The sequence below is a fragment of the Elaeis guineensis genome, chromosome 4 (genome assembly GCF_000442705.2).
Source record: "Elaeis guineensis isolate ETL-2024a chromosome 4, EG11, whole genome shotgun sequence".
Lineage (NCBI taxonomy): Eukaryota > Viridiplantae > Streptophyta > Magnoliopsida > Arecales > Arecaceae > Elaeis > Elaeis guineensis.
The window spans coordinates 60483647-60495918 of NC_025996.2; the positions used below are offsets into that span (position 1 = coordinate 60483647).

Genomic DNA, 12272 nt, shown 5'->3' on the forward strand with positions numbered 1-12272 from the left:
TTCATTAGTACTACCTAATTAATTTTTAAATGCTCAAATATACTATAGATGAAATGCTATGCCACTCATGCATAAATGCTAAATGAAAGTACAAGTTTCTTAAACTACCACATTGTTGGTTCGGGATGTCACATTTCCACCCCCCTCAAAAAGAATTTCATCCTCAAATTCTGTTACCTTTAGTCTGAAACAAACATGGATACTTGTTTTTCATTTCATCTTCTTTTTCTCATGTAGCTTCTTCTATATTATAATTTTGCTAGAGAATTTTAACCAAAGGTACAACTTGAGTGTGTAGCTGTTTTTCTTCTCTACTCAAAATCTGCATTGGTTGCTCTAGATAAAACAAAATTTCTTCTAATTTAATTAGTTTGGATTGTAGAACATGGGATAGATTTGAAATATACTTCCATAGCATAGAAATATGAAACACACTATGAATTTGAGAAAGTTCTAGTGGGAGTGCCAACCGATATGCAACTAGTCCAATACGTTCTATTATCTCATATAGCCTGATATACCTTGAACTCAACTTTTCTTTTTTTCTAAATAGCAATATACCCTTCCAAGAAGAGACTTTAAGGAATACCTTATCACCCACATTAAAAGTCACCTCTCTATGCTTCGGATCTGCATATCTTTTCTGTCTATCTTGTGCCGCTTCCAATTTTTTTCTAACTAATCTAACTTGATCTATAGTAATCTGCACTATCTCTGGTCCCAAAAGCCACCTTTCTCCTTCTTCATCCCAACACACTGGAGTTCTGGACTTCCTTCTATATAAAACTTCATATGATGCTATACTTATAGTAGAGCGATAGCTATTATTGTATGCAAACTCCATTAGTAGCAAATATTCATCCCAACCATCTGAAAACTCTATAACACTTGCCCATAGCATATTCTCTAAAGTTTGTATAGTCCTCTCTAACTGTCCATCAGTCTATGGGTGAAAAGCAATATTGAAACTCAATCTGGTACCTAAAGCCTTCTGTAACCCCGACCAAAATCGTGAAGTAAATCGAGGATCTCTGTCTGACATAATTGAAATAGGCACTCCATGTCTGCTAATAATTTCATCAACATATAACTTTGCTAATCTGTCCATAGTAAATATGATCTTGATAGGAAGAAAATGAGCAGACTTAGTTAATCTATCAACAATCGCCCATATTACCTCATTAACTCTTTTTGTCTTTGGAAGGCCTACCACAAAGTCCATAGTGATGTATTCCCACATCCATTCAGGGATAAAAAGTGGCTGTAACTTTCCAGCTGGACTCTGATGTTCTACTTTTATCTGCTGGCACACCAAGTATCTAGATACAAATTCAACTATCTCTCTTCATACATGCCCACTAATAATTTTGCTTGATAATCCGGTATATTTTGATGCTTCCTGGATGTAAGGCATAAGCTGTACAATGGGCTTCTTCCATATCTACCTTCTAAGATTCCTTGTCTCCAGAATACAAACACGATTCCTGTACATCAGAGTGCCATCCTTTCGATTGTAAAATCCATCTAAAGCCCATTCTATGCAGTGTCTATAATTTTTCTTAACTGAGAATCTTAAGCTTGAGCTTTACATATTTCATTAACCAGTGTAGGCCTAACTTGAAAAATAGCTAACAAGGCTCCAGAATCTCCCACTGTTAACTTAGCATCCAGTGTCCTCAACTCCAACATCAATGGCAACTACACAGCTTTAATATGAGACAAGGTAGCTGTAGATTTTTGGTTTAATGCATTTGCTACTACATTAGCTTTTCTAAGATGGTACTCAATTGTATAATCATAATCTTTAATAAACTCAATCTATCTTTACTGTCTAAGATTCAATTCCTCATGAGTTAACATGTACTTTAAACTTTTGTGATCTATAAAGATTTGGTATTTTTTTTTCATATATATAATGTCTCCATACCTTAAGAGCAAATACTACTGCAACAAATTCTAAATCATGGATAGGATAATTCAATTTATGTGATCTAAGCTATCTGAAAATATAGGCAATTACCTTTTCATGTTGCATCAACACACAACCCAACTTTTTGTGAAAGGCATCACTGTATATCACATAACCACCACCATTGGAAAGAAGAGTAAGTACTGGAGTAGTAGTTAACTTTTTCTTTAACTCATCCATGCTTTTCTGACATTCATCATTCCATTCAAATTTAATATTTTTTTGAAGTAATCTTGTCATGGGAGATGCAACGATTGAAAATTTTTTAATAAATCTTTAATAATAACCTGGTAAACCTAGAAACCTCCTCACCTCTGTCGAGCTAGTGGGTGACTCCCAATTTATAATAGCATCAATTTTTTGTGGATCCACCAATACACCTTCTGCTGAAATCACATGATCAAGAAAAACTACTCTGTCTTTCCAAAATTTACTCTTACTCAGTTTAGCATATAACTGCTTCTCCCAAAGTATCTGTAAAATAATTCTCAAATATTTTTTATGTTCTGCTTCATTTCTAGAGTATATTAGTACATCATCAATAAAGATAATCACAAATCTATTTAAATACTGCTGAAATACCCAATTCATCAAACTCATAAAAGCTGTTGGAACGTTTATCAAATCGAATGGCATTACTAAGAATTCATAGTAAATATATCTGATTTGAAAAGCTATCTTTGATACATCCTCTTCTTTAATCTTTAGTTGATGATACCCAGATCTAAGGTCTATTTTTAAAAATACTCTAGCCCCCTGAAGCTAATCAAACAGATTATCAATATGTGGCAGCAGATAATTATTTCAAATGGTTACCTTATTAAGCTACCGATAATCAATACACAACCTCATGGTGCCATCCTTCTTCTTAACAAACAATACTGGAGCTCTCCAAGGTAAAATACTTAGTTTGATAAATCCTTTATCAAGTAGCTCTTACAATTATGTCTTAAGCTCTCTTAATTCTACTGGAGCCATTCGATACGGAGCTCTGGATATCGATCTAGTACCTGAAATCAAATCAATATCAAACTTTATCTCTCTGTCCATTGGCAACCCTAGAAGTTTCTCTGGAAAAACATCTGCAAACTCACAAATCATTGAAATATCTACTAAAGTCAGCTTGCTCATCTCTGTATTAACTACACATGCTAGATATGCTTCAGACCCCTTTCTGAGTGATTTACTAGCTGCCAAAGCTGAAATAATACATGATGGAAGTATTCATCGTTCATCTGAAAAACATACTTCTCTGCCATCTGAAATCTGAAAAATCATTTCTTTTTTGAAACAATCTACCTTCACTCGATGCGCTGATAACCAATCTATATTCAAAATAGCATCAAAATCATACATATCTAAGGAAATCAAATCTACTACTAACTCATGTTCACCCACTCGGACTGAACAGCCCTTGAATACCTGATTTGCAATAAATAGCTCTCCTACTAACATGGATACCACCAAACTACAGTCTAATAGGCTCAAACTCTTAGTGATATGCATGAAAAATATAGATGACAAATATAATGTGTGGATCCAAGGTCAATCAATATATATGCATCATGATTACATATGGATAATTTACCTATCACTACCTCAGGAGTAGCTTGTGCTTCTTGCCTAATCATGGCATACACCCTTGCTTCAGCTCTCGGTCTGTCTGATGTGGCATCCTATCTACTGATACTAGTCCTTCCATGGCTTGCTGGAGCATTCAGATTATACTTGCCACCCCTTGTTGAAAATCCTCGGGAAGTGTTCAGCCCTAGTGGAAGACCTCTAGTTGGAACATTCTTAAGACAATCCTTCCTTTGATGTCCCATCTATCTACACCCAAAACATCCTCTGAATCTTTTTCTATATTCTCCAGAATGAAACTTCCCACAATTTGTTAGGACTATAGTCCCTAACCACCTTTTCAAAAGGCAAATGCCCATTGGGAGTTGGGGTTTATTAGCTTTTATCTACTAGGCACAGGAGCTTTACATCTGAGTTGACCTACATCAAGTTAGATCACCCTCAACCAGCAGGCTGGGTGGTTAGACTCATTTAATCTTATCAACCAGACACCAGTCGACCCTTCTATTGACTCCCATAATTGTTGTCAATACATCAGCCTCCCTTCGGCTACCAACCCCAGTCCCTTCGGCTACCATCCTCTCTCAGGGTCTCATTGAATGTGCACTGGAACCTTGCACAATAATTCTTCCTCCCCAGTGATATTTTTTTTTAACACTCTAGGGGCCTGCAGGATTTTCAACCTACAACCTCACTCTAATACCAAATATTAGAACCGTAGCCCCTAACCAACTTCTCAAAAGAAAAATGCCCATTAAGAGGTGAGATTTATTAGTCTTTATCCATTAGGCACAGGAACTTCATATCTGAGTTGACCCACATTAAGCTAGATCACCCTCAATCAGTAGGCTGGATGGTTAAACCCATTTAATCTTACCAATCAGACACCAATCGACCCTCCTTGTCGACTCTCATAATTATTGTCAATACATCAACCTCCCTTCAGCTACCAACCCCAGCCAGAGTCTCACCAAATTTTTTCGGCTACTATCCTTTCTCAGAGTCTCAACGAGTCTCCTTCAGCTACCAACCTCTCTTTGGATCTCACTTAATGTGCACTGAAACCTTGCACAACAATTCCTCCCCACCAGTGATATTTTTTTTTTTAACACTCTGAGGGCCTGCCAGGTTTGGAACCTGCAACCTCACTTTGATACCAAATGTTAGGACCATAGCCCCAAACCAACTTTTTAAAAGATAAATGCCCATTGGAAGGTGGGATTTATTAACCTTTATCCACTAGACATAGGGGCTTCACACCTAAGTTGATCCACATCAAGCTAGATCACCCTCAACCAACAGGCTGGATGGTTAGACTCATTTAATCTTACCAACCAGACACTAATCGATCCAACCCCAGCCAGAGTCTCATCGAATCTCTTCAGCTACCATCCTCTCTTAGAGTCTCATCGAGTCCCCTTCAGCTACCAACCTCTCCCTGATCTCACCGAATCTACGTTGGAACTTTGCACAACATAATTAGCACACTGAGGGATATGGCTTAGTGGAGTAGCAAGTGGACTGGCATCCCTATTAGAGCTGCCTTGATTCTCCCTTCCTCCTATTATCCGACTTTCTACTGATTGTGGTACAAATCTCTATTCTGTCCTCTTTTGCTCTGGACTGGTAAAAGCAAAAGAATCTACACCTAACTCTATTGATGCTCTAAAACTTTGATGGGACTGTCCAAAAGTATTAACCTTCTTTAATGGCTGATTTCCCCTTAGACCCATTGAGAAACTCTGTGCACTTCTCTTGCTTTTTTCCTTCTTACAGTTATAGAATTCTTTTTCAACTTCCTCCATCCTGATGGCTCCCTTGATTAACTCTACAAAACTATCATAATCATGCATCTTAATCTTTGCCTTGATCTCCAAATGTAATCCATCCTAAAATAATCAGCACTTTTCCATCTCATCTACTATAAATGCTGGAGCAAAATGAGATAGTTCAGTAAACTTAGCTTCATACTCAGTCACTATTATTTTTTCTCGTGTCAAACTGAGGAATTCTCTTTTCTTTTGATTATGATATACTATTGAGTAATACTGCTGAAAAAATTCTCTTTTGAAGTCATCCTGAGAAATAACATAACCCTATAACTGCCTGCTAACATAGGATCTCCACCAATGCTGAGCTCGGCCTTCTAGTAGAAAAGTAGCAATATTTAATTTTTTCTCATCTATACTCTTCATTAATACAAACACCCTCTCTATCTTCTAAAACCAACTCTCTATCTATATTGGATCAGTAGTACCCTAAAATTCTGTTGTCCTCATTGTCTAGCCCTTTCACAATTTTTCTTTTATATCTGCACTTCGAGATTGGAGATCAGGAGTAGAAGCTACTGCAGTAGTGACAGCCTGAGTGATTATACCTATCAATTTTTGCAGTCCAGGAATAGAAGTTTGTGCTTGAGGTGGAAGTACTGATGTTGGTGTAATAGATGGAGATTCATGAACATGCTCATGCAACTGTGAAAGCTCTGCCTCTACCCCTGAGGTAGAAGATGAAGCACTGAGTGATGTCCTATGAGGTTGGCCATCCCTATCATCTCCTCTTGATCTACCATGGCCTCGGCCTCAGCCTCGACCCCTACTTGGACCTCATCCTTGGCCTCTATCTCCCACTGATGGTTGTCCTCTATCAAATTTTGATCTTATCTGTACCATCTTTCTATAATATATAATTAAAAAAATTAGCTAAAAATAATCATATTATGCCTGTGCTCTTACAATCTATTAACCTAGGTTTTGATATCAATAAATGTAGCACCCCACCCCCTATACTAGGCAAGGGTATAATAGCAGAGCTGAGTTTTACTAGCATCTTATGCCATGATTCACAAAACACTATTAAACCCCACCCATCTATCGATAACCTACCCTCACTTAGATCAATCAATCTTTTAATCTGCTAACACAAGCATTTCAAATTAACTTCAAAGTTCTCAAAATCAAACTGAAAGTGTTAATCATCATACTGAACTTTGTATATGCAGTTCAAAAGTGAAATATACTTAACATTATTCTGATGTACACAACTCAACCCATAATACATGCCAAAATATACCCCTCTCACACATAGACTTATATCACTCACACATATGCATGTATGTATATCACATCCCCAAAAGATACACCTCTCACAAGCTAACATGGCCAACCTTTTCTAGTGTGAATGCTGATGAGGATGCTGATGCTTTACTTCTAATGCTGGCTAAAACACTCTCAATCTGCAAAAAAGAAAGTGAAGATGATGAGACCTAAGTCCCAGTGAATGGATAATCTATCTAACATTGGGAAAACAGGAAAGCTTAGCTCAAATATTTAAGATAATACTTAAAGCTTATATTACTGATATACTTGCAAATTTTTTAAATGCTAAACAAGAATAAAACCATGTTGTAAAATAATTTTATGCTGCTAGGCGACCACCGACAACATCTCAGGGCACCACCCCCAAGGCAAACAATATGTAGCAATGCATGCTGCTGATAAGCCCCACCAGACATGCTGAATTTTCTGCTGTTTGTGATGTTGGCTAATTTTCTACTATATAGTATGCTGATGGATGCTCAATAACTTTTCAAATACCAGAACACTAGTTATCAAATGCTGAAAAGCTGATTTCAATCACATTTCTAAGCTAAAACAAATTCTATCTAAACTGAGTATACATACACAACCATACTACCAAACAACATTTCAATAAGATTCATTTCTTATTTTCATGCTTGCACATCTAGATATAAGCTATAAAATCAAAAATCTAACTTTCTTTTTCAGATTTAGTATTTTTCATAGCAAAGATAATGAAGAAAATACCAAAATTAGATAGAAAACCACTCACCTCTTGCTAGCTATCGCACCTCCCTAGTGCTTGACTAACCTAAAGCATTCCTGGAGCCTTCTTCCTCTCCTATAACATTAATACACACTTAGTAATACAATCCTACATGATGCATGAATGTAATTATGCATATCTTGCTTTTATGCTCACTCTTTAATCCTTCCAATTCTTACTTTTGCCCCGGCCTAGTTGGCCTTAGCTTATGATTAACTATACCTCAACATAAGCTTAACAAATTTTAGTGTTTCCACTGTTTTCTTTCTTCATAATCCATCCTAAATTTAGCCAAACATAAATCTAACTTATTATTGAAATATTTAAGAATTTTCAGAAAATAGGTTGGCGGCAACAATTCATCCTCTAATTTGGATTTTAAATTCGTAATTTGGTCCACCACAACATGACATCCACTAGAAATGATTCAAAGTTCAATTTAAATCTGGTTCAAGGACTAAAATTCTTATCTCAAATGATTAACACCTTGCTGCTAGCAAAAATAGGTTTCTTCCTTTTCTCACTTTCAGCAACTTTTCTTCCTCACATCGATTTATTACTATTAACCCCTTTTTTAGCTGCATTCTCCCTGATGTTTGATTAAGAAATTCGCCTTCTTCCAGCCTCTTTTCTTCTTTATCTTCTCTATTTTGCTAAAGAACCCAAACAGCAGAAAATAGGAACTGATAGCTAGTGTTTTGGAAAAGAATAAATTAAGGGAAATATTTGCTAGGTGTCTAACCCATAAAAAGCCAGCAGCAAAATATTTGTTTTCCTAACTATTTCTTCATAGAAAATAGCTACTAAGCTGTACCAGTAAAATTCTTTTTAAATCTCAATATAAAACACATCAGCTTAGACCCGCCTCACTGTTGCTCTTGCAGCTTAGTTGACTCATTTGAGACTGAGTCGACTCAGTCTGAAACTTAGTCAACTCAACATAAAACTAGGTCAACTCTCCTACATGCCATCATAATTTTTTTGAAACTTTAATTTTCTGTCCGACACACCCCCTGAGACTTAGTCGACTCAACTCCTATCTGAGTTAGCTAAGTGGCAAAAATTACTACTAATCATGAGTGTATACCACAAAATTGACATACATATATTATCTAAGATATCCTTCAAAATATCAACTCTTTCTAGGATCAATAATCATCAAAATTTAGCTTCCATATCACTATTATCGATCCAATTTTTCAACCATTTTTCTTCTTAATTAACAACAAGATTTATGCTTCGTTACTACTACTTAATTAATGTTTAAATGCTCAAATATAGCACTGGTGAAATGCTATGCCACTCATGTCTAAATGCTAAATGAAAGTGCAAGTTTCTCAAACTACCATATTGTTGGTTCATGATGTCACACCTCAGCTTCAGCAGCTTCCACCTTAGACTTAGCTTCAGCAATAGCGACATTTGACATCTCACACTTTTTCTAGGCCTCGGCCAACTCCTTCTTAGCATCGCTCAGCTTGTTGATGAGGGCAATGGCATAATGACCTGTCTGTACCCAAAAAGCAAGAAGTCAAAAAAAAGAGAAGAGTAAGAAGAATTTTATCCGCAGTATAGAAGATACCATCCACTTCTGTTACTTCACAGAGCTCTCCCCCTCGACCTTTTCTAAGATGATATCAAAGAGTATATTTTAGAAGATGCTATTAGCAGTCCTTCAATCATCAAAAATATCTTGGGTGGACGGCGAACCCGAATCCTACCTTTGGTCTGTTGACCCTCTGGCTAAGTCTAATCCTGCCTGAGTTGAATTGGTCTGGAGGGTAGGGAATGTGATTGACTTTGAAGGCTAAGTGATTTATGTCACAAATTGACATAAAAAGTATCAATTAATATCTAAATTATCTAACTTTATTAAGAAATTGATACTTGTTATTATATTTTGCAGAAGAAGAGATCATCAATAGAAAGAACAAGGAAAGAGGATTCCAACGGCGCAAATTTTATGCAAAACGGAGTTAAATTGACCCAGGAATTGAAGAATGAAGAAAGAAGACTCAATTGGGTCAAATCCGAGTCAAATCAGATCAAAATTGGTCAAAAATCAACTGATTTGGTGATCTGGTTAGCCGCCTGGTCCACAGCAACAGGCGCATGGACCATGGACCCATCGGCGCACCATAAACCCCCTAAAACCTCTTAGTCCCACGTCGGAAGTTTTGAAAACCTTATAACCCCCAAATGCCTATAAAAAGCCCCCAAAGGCCCTTGTTTTATGTATTCTTCCTTCCGATCAAGCTTGTAACCCTAGATAGTGGGGTTTTTAGCTCTCTTTTCAAGCCTCGAGCTTTGAGGTTTTTGTAATAATTTTTTTTTTATATATAAAATCTTCTTTTTATGCAATTTCATCTCTTTACATTATGCAATTTATTTTTCTTGCAATTAGGATAGTTTAATTTATGCAATTTAATTTTATGCAATTAGGTTAGTTTAAATTATGCAGTTTAAATTTATGCAATTAGGATAGTTTAATTTATGAAATTAGGGTAGTTTATTTTTCTGTATTTAAATTTTGTAAGTAGATTTAGATCATGTCTAGCTAAGCATCCCTTCTAGGGTTTGCGATGAAGCTAGATCATGAGTAGGGATTTTACATAGGGTTCTTTCTTTTTCTTAGGGTTTCTTTTTCTTCCTCTTTTGCCAAGAATTTTTGATGAACTACAGTTGGGTCAGAGTCCCTTCATAGTTCATGCTTGATTCAGTGCATAGGAGGAGAAAACCCTAAGGGATCCTAGTTACTACTCCCCTGTAAAGAATCTTGATAGGTTATCGTTGGGCCTTAGTCCCTTCATAATCTATGCTTGAGAAAGACAAGAGGAGTAGTCGTTAGGATCAATAAGAAAAATTTTAGGTAGAATTCCCTAATCTAGATCTAGTGGATTCAAAAACCCTAGATCCTTAGTCTTATTGTCTTTAGCAAACAACTTTCAACTTTCGATTTTTGTTAAAGCTCACTTGAGCATAGATTTGAAAATCATTTTTCAAACCAAATCTCTGTGGGATCGACCTGTACTCGCTGATCGTGCTACTCTGCACACCGTGCGCTTGCGGTTTTATTTACAAATTTTAAGATTTGAACATCAAGTTTTTGGCGCCGTTGCCGGGGATTTGGCATTTTAAATTATTTTCAAATATTTGTTCTTCATGCGTTATAACTCTCTTTCTTTTTTCTTTAGGTTTCTATATTTAGTTGGTGATTGCTGGAAAACTCAGGTACGCTTCTAATTTCTCTTTTATTATTTTTAGTTAATTACTTTTGCTTTTAGACCTAATCAATTGAATTTACTTAATCACAAAAAAAAAAATATATAAAACAAAACAAAAGATATTTCATAATCGTGAAGTAAAATATCAAAATAAAAAAAAAAATCTAAATTAAAATCTTTTACATTCTTGGTCATCTTGTTTATTTGTATTTGCATTTTCATAATTAATCTAAGGGCATCAACCCATTAACAAGATAAGGTGGGGATTTCATTACCCTTCCTTAGCCCAAAAACCATCTCCATCATATTGCATTACCTAGACTTTTAATCTTAAAATCAATTAGACGTCAACCTTAAGGAATTCGAGCTCAATAGGACAAGGAACCCTAAGAGTTCTACCAAGTTTGAGTTGTTTGATTAGTTGGTGTCTAGGCAAGTCCCTGAGGGTGGTTTGTTAAATTGGTTCAGTTGCTGGCCTGGCCAACTCGTTTGGTGTCTAGAAAGGCAACGATGAGTGAACCTCCCACCTCTTATACTTACCTGGCTAACTAGTTGATCAATCTCCACTTGGAAGGTTTGAAGGGTCATCTTGGAACAGTTAGGAGCTGTCTAGATTTAGGTTAACCCTAGGATAGATTGAGTTTAATTTATTGATTCACTTGTTTGAAAAAAAAAAAAATTTAAAATTTAAATTAATTTGGTTACTTTTCTTTAGATTTAGGACTCCTTAGGATCTTCTCTTTAGAACTTTTTCTCTTTTCCTTATACATAAAAATTTTATTAAAAAAAAAAAATTGTATAAACATCGAGAACCGTACACTTCGTGTGTGGAGAAGAGTGTCGGGTCGTCTAGTTAGAATTGAGTCAATTCCTGTTGTTCCAATGGCTGAACCAATCCAACCCATGACCCTTAAGGATTTGTGTTATCCAGTTGGCTCCATCCAACCATCTTGTATCAGGTTGCCACAACCCACAGCTAACAATTTTGAAATCAAACCTCAAATCATAAATATGCTTCCAAAATTCACAGGATTAGAGGATGCTTATATATTTATTAGAGAATTTGAGGAGGTATGTGCAACCATGAAACTGCAATTAACAGAGGATGAGGTCAAACTTAGATTAATCAACTTTGCCCTTAAGGACAATGCTAAGAAGTGGCTTTATAGTCTGCCAAACTATTCTGTCACTACCTGGGAGGGCTTTGTGAGAACATTTTTAAAAAAGTATTTCCCCCATCATAAAACAGCTAGGATTAGGAATGAAATAAATCAATTTTACCAACTAGCTGGTGAATCATTTTGGAAGTACTTTGATCGTTTCAAGAATCTTTTGACCCAATGCCCACACCATGGAATAGAAACTTGGAGACTATGCCAGATCATCTATGAGGGGTTAGATTCAAACTCAAGAACCATGCTAGAGTCCATGTGCCAAGGTCAATTTATGGACAAAAAAACTACTGAAGCTTGGCAATTCTTAGAAGACCTAGCCGAGAAAAATTTACAGTGGGAAACAACTAGGGAACCTGATAAAGCTACACCTTCAAGAGGAGGAATGCATCAAATTCAACCAACCTTAGCATCAGAGGCCAAGATTGCAACCTTAACACGTAGATTGGAAGCCTTAGAATTACAGAGACCAGCCAATGT

The 12272-nt window shown here is 36.2% G+C and overlaps 1 non-coding gene across 1 annotated transcript; it reads right to left on the bottom strand.

Annotated features, from left to right (window-relative positions):
* Nucleotides 1-11871: 11871 nt before the first annotated feature.
* LOC140857630 (small nucleolar RNA R71) lies at nucleotides 11872-11978 on the bottom strand. Its single transcript, XR_012141122.1, has one exon. It is a non-coding gene; the product is annotated as a small nucleolar RNA R71 (small nucleolar RNA).
* Nucleotides 11979-12272: the final 294 nt, after the last annotated feature.